This window comes from Mytilus galloprovincialis, chromosome 3, assembly GCF_965363235.1.
Source record: "Mytilus galloprovincialis chromosome 3, xbMytGall1.hap1.1, whole genome shotgun sequence".
In the NCBI taxonomy this organism is placed as follows: Eukaryota; Metazoa; Mollusca; class Bivalvia; order Mytilida; family Mytilidae; genus Mytilus; species Mytilus galloprovincialis.
In genome coordinates, this window is record NC_134840.1 from 34313696 (window position 1) to 34319418 (window position 5723).

A 5723-nucleotide genomic window follows, 5' to 3' on the forward strand; every position below is an offset into this window, starting at 1 on the left:
TTTGGAAAATTTACAATTAGATGAACGGAATTAAGTACTTTTTAGGAAAATTTACAACTCAAATTTTTAAAAACAAAATTCTACACTTTTTACCTGGATGTTTTTCTCTGTCTCGAAGCCGCAACCTTTGACCCCGTATCAAACGTAGCGACCAACACCTCACATGACGTATTCTCGATGTTGAGGTATTGACAATATACAATCACATTTATCAATCACATTTATCAATATACAGCAAGTAAGTAATTTGGTGTTGAATGCCAGTAGATCAGAATTTGTTAATTGAACTTTACCTGTTTAAGGGGCACTAGCTGCCAAATTCATGTTCTTCATCGATTTTAATAAAATTCACATAACGTGTATATAGTGTTGAATTGTTTATTAAAATGTTGCGCACAATCTTGGCTGATATGCATAAAACCATTATATTTCATGACACTGCATGAAAAAGAAATTGACTTATCGCATAATACCAGAACCAGAGACATATATATTGTATCTAATATCTCTGCCAGAACTAAAAAATAAACTACAGTAAGTCCACATACACATAAGAGGGTATGGATGTTAATTAACAGAATAGAGAACAAAGGACAAAGAAAAAAAAAGGAATAAAGAATAGTGAAAGAAAGAGAATAATGGAAAAAAGTGTAAGTTATTAAAAATATAACTAAAACAAGAATGTGTCCCCAGTACACGGATGCCCCACTCGCACTATCATTTTCTATGTTCAGTGGACCGTGAAATTGGGGTAAGAACTCTAATTTGACATTAAAATTAGAAAGATCATACCATAAGGAACATATATACTAAGTTTCAGGTTGATTGGACTTCAACTTCATCAAAAACTACCTCGACCAAAAACTTTAACCTGAAACAGGACGAACGAACGGACGAACGAACGGAGGCACAGACCAGAAAACATAATGCCCCTCTACTATCGTAGGTGGGGCATAAAAAGAAGACAGAAAAAAAGACACCCCTCCGAGACGAGCCTTACATGCACTGTTATTACCCAAGGTTAATTTTACGGCGGCTCATTTTATTTTGGCTTAGAAATAAACATAATTGACAAGTTTCCTTCCCCTGCATTCTCGATCCCACATGTAAATAGCACGGTGATTTCAAAAAGACATTGATACATCATTACAACACTTGCCGTCAGTATTTGAATATATTGATTAAGAAGGTATAGAAGATTAATGCACGCACACTATTATCCACCACTGGCCTAAATAGTTAGTCCGCAAACAACGAGGGTCATAAAAACCCAGCACTTTGAACACAGCCACCGGCATGGTGTGAATCTGTGAAAGCTTTCCACTATCCATTTCTACCCATAGAAAACTTTTGCCTTTCATTTATCCAAAATGAAATATGTTGATATTAATGGTATATAAGAATTATTGGGGAATTCAAACCATTCCTATTGTATTAAAGTGATAAAACTAAATTTATATCAGGGTGATTGAAATGAGGGAAAAAAAGGGGGAATCAGGAGTTCAGGGCCCCCTGTTTGGGAAAAGAATTGGTTGATTATATATGGAATCACTGAGTCATGGCAGGAGCAGACCCCTCTTAGGCAGTCGGTGGGCCCCACTTGTGAAAAATTCTGGATCCACCACTGTGGTCATGGTGGTCTTCAGTTGTATTATCTTTTAAAAAAAAAATTACACCTGTATAGTGTATATTCTTTAGTGTAAATCAAGGGAAAATACTGTGAACTATCTGTGCATTGGGGCTTATTAAAAGGTATTTCGGGGGGAAGAAAGAAGGGAGGGTGAGTCCATGGGAGGTAATCCCCACCCCTTTCAATTTGAGAATATGCTATTATCTTGTAAACGGTCCAGATCCCCATCCCTAAACCATATATATTCTTGAATGGGACGATAAAACAAATCAAATGAAATTAAAAGGAGGTCTTTGGGGGTTACCCCACTCTGTTCAATTTGAGAATGTGCTATTATCTTGTGAACGATCCAGATCCCCACCCCTAAACCATATATATTCTTGTCGGGGACAATAAAATTAATAATGAAATAAAATAAAAGTGAAGTCCCACCCCCTCTAGTTTGAAAACTTGTAAACGGTCAAGATCCCCACCCCTAAACCATATTTATATATTCTTGTATAGAACAATAAAACAAATCAAAGGAAATATAGGGAGAGTCCATGGGGTTCAACCCCACCCCCACATGTTTGAGAAACTTTTAAATGGTTGAGATTCCCTGTCATCCAGTGGTTAGGTGAAAAAATTTCAGGATCCCTGATCCCCACCGTCAAACCATATATATTCTTGTATGAGACAATAAAACAAATCAAATGAATATAGGATCATCCCCTTTGTCTTGGGTTGGGAACCCCCCTTTTTAAAATGGCTGGATCCGCCCCGGCATACCATCTAGCTAGCTATAAAGGCTTTAAAAATATGAAATCAAACAAGGAAATTAACAGTGTAGGCAACTGTTTTGAATTTAAAAAAAAGTCTTTTACATATATATAACAATGTTAAATTTTTTGTGCATTTATTTTTGCTTATCGTATTTTCAATAATAGACAAAATTGCATGATTGAATATTGTTATTTAAGAAAAATCAGCATACATGATATAAAATGGGAAGTGGAAACTGGGAATTTGACAAAGAGACAACAACCCAATCAAAGAGCAGACAACGGCCGAAGGTCACCTATGGGTCTTCAATGCAGTGAGAAAAATTCGGCACTGGTCTTCAGCTCATAAATATGTATCAGAAATGAAAACGAGATACAGCTTTCAGTTGTATTAATAAAAACCTCACAATAAGTTCTGAATATCAGAATATACAGTATTGCAAGATTCTCTCAAAATGTACACATAGAGCTGAAAAACTGTCAGTGACTGTAAAATTAATCATGCTTACATTAAAGTCCATGGAATCCATCTTAATATGCATACTCTCGTACAAAGGAATATAAGTATGCAATAGACATCAAGTTTTCAAAAATAAGAGTATCTATGCCATTAATTTACGACAAGATCTTAATCAAGTAATAATTTCGGTTTGTTTAAATATTTCGGAGGTTAGTATGACCTCCTCTTTGGTGATGATGTTTTCGTTTTAAAGTTGGGAAAATTGTTTGTACATGTACCAACAAAAATAAAAACACAAATTCAATCTAGAATTATGTTTTTATCATTTTTTTATGTTTAGGTTGTCAGCAAGATGAAAAGGACAAGTATGCAGTTCAAAATTCAAAATGTGGATAAGTTGAGGTTCTAGGTCTTACCTTTGCAGATTTTCATATTTTGCATGAATGAATTCAAAGGTTATATGATGGACAGCAGAGAAAGAAAAAAACAACTTTTCAATTATCCTGCTCCTGGATTAATGTAAAACATCTTGTTTTTCGGTAAGTTTTATGCTCTGTTTTGATAGTGTTAGTGCATTCATCTTTCCAGTCTTTCCTCTAAATTGTAAGTTTTTGGTGAGTGTTCACCATGAATTTCAGTAAGTAACTTGTGGATTTACATGTATATACTCAAAATTTAGTACTAATATTAATGGGATTTTAGCATGACATCCTGCCAAATGCTTGTTAATCATGTTTATGTTCCAGAACAAACAAGTATTTGGACTGTACGCATACAGTCTGCCCAATTTTAAGAAGTTGGTCAAGTTTATTACAAACAAATGTACAGTACAGATCAACATAACTGAAATCTTTAATAGATTAATACAAAAAGTTTAATTGCAGTTAAAATAAAAACACAGGTTTGGTTGAGCTGGTACCAGACAGTACAAGTATACTTAAATGGTCTGACTGTACACATATGGTGGGACTGTAAGTTCTGGACCATAAAAGTAAGATCCGAATACTGATATGGTCTGGAACATTTATACATGTCTTAAACAATGTTAAAATTAATATCAAACACATTGGTGTTTTTGAACTTGGTAATAAGTTATGTGATAGAACTATAATGTTTTGGGATATCAAAATCAAAAATATCCCATTTTTACTTTTAATAAAGAAGAAGATTATTGATGTATGTTTAAATGTATATTAAAATGAGACAGCAAGCCAACAACACAAAAAAAAAGGATAAAACATACATATTTTGTTTGTATCAATGTTATAATTTCCAATATGTTCAAGGTATTTTTTCATTGAAATAAAACACAAATTGAAATCTGTCTGAACTTCAAAAGCTTAAAGAAATATTGTTTCTGTTGTCTGCATTTTGTATAATTTATTGCAAATTCTTGTGAATAATGGAAAGTTATTATAGTTGTCTAAAGTTTTAACTTTTAACATTGATCTTTATACTGTAAAATTCATAAATTATTGCGTGCATTTATTATTGCGATTCTGTCATTTTAGACTTAAATGCGATTTTAAATTTTACGATTTTGAATAATCCTGTTTAATCCATATAAAATATTTCATAATACGAGTTTAAATTATTGCGTTTACAACTCCGTTGCATTTTTCGCAATTAAAAAAAACTTGCATTAATTCTGAATTTACAGTATATATATATATTATGTATATAACTTGGGAAAATACCCAAATTTTATAAAGAAGAATAAATTAATTGATTGTTATATGGTATTAGAATAGGAAGATGTGGTATATTGCTAATTTGACAACCCTCCATCAGAGACCAAAGGATGTAGGCCGTTAGCAACTGATGACACTGGACAACCTTTAACAATCAGTAAAATCCATACCGCATAGCTATTTTTATTGAAAATCATATTATTGCTACATGTATGAAAACAATTTTGTATAATCCATTACTTTAGATTTTATTGGTTCTTTTTCAGAAGGATTGAAATTCACCACCTAAAATAAATGGAGAAAACATAGAAACAAGACCAGAATAAATTCAAAGAAAAAAGTTGGATCAGTTATTATTTTCATCACTCAGTCAATGATTTGAAGTTCTTTTAAATTCAAAAAAATATTGAAACCACAATAATGTCAAAGTTCTGTGCTGAATGTCCAAAAAGTGGACTATACCATCAATCAATGCTGGATGATAAGAAACTATTTATGTTTTGTGTTGAGGGATATTGTGAAAAAAATAGATTTACTTAAATAGCTACTAGTATGTTAAGCCTAACAATAGAGTTTTTATTGATTTCAAATGGCAAATAATTGTGTTTCAAGAAAGTATTCTATAATTCATGAATAAACATATATTGATACTTACATTATCTGCTTTGTTGTTTAAAAGTTTAGTTTTGAACAGTTAAAGAACAATATGCTAAATTAACATTTCCCAAGAAAAAAAGATATTCAATTAAAAAGATTCATCTTATAATAATTTACTACCAAATAGAATACATTGTAACATACACATTACTGTTTATTCATATCTATATATTTACAATTAGAATCCCATAGGATTTTAATTTGTCCCATGGGATATTAAAAATCCCATGGGATAATAAAAATCCCATGGGATTTTTTTTGTCCCATGGGACAACAAATATCCCATGGGACTACAATAATCCCATGGGACAAAAAAAAATCCCATGGGATTTAACCAAAATCCCATGGGATAATGGTAAATCCCATGGGATTTTGCCCTGTCCCATGGGATATTGAAAATCCCATGTTTTTATAATTCAAATTGCAAAATAAATATGAAAGTAACTGTAGAAAACCAATGAAATTATTGAATCCCATGTAATTCTGCACATTTTGGTTATATACATGATATTGTAGCTCTTGTT

General features: G+C 32.2%; 1 long non-coding RNA gene across 1 annotated transcript; it reads left to right on the plus strand.

Annotated features, from left to right (window-relative positions):
- The first annotated feature begins 661 nt into the window (after positions 1-661).
- LOC143067786 (uncharacterized) lies at positions 662-5198 on the plus strand. Its single transcript, XR_012976033.1, has 3 exons — positions 662-1189; positions 3192-3390; positions 4809-5198. It is a non-coding gene; the product is annotated as an uncharacterized LOC143067786 (long non-coding RNA).
- Positions 5199-5723: the final 525 nt, after the last annotated feature.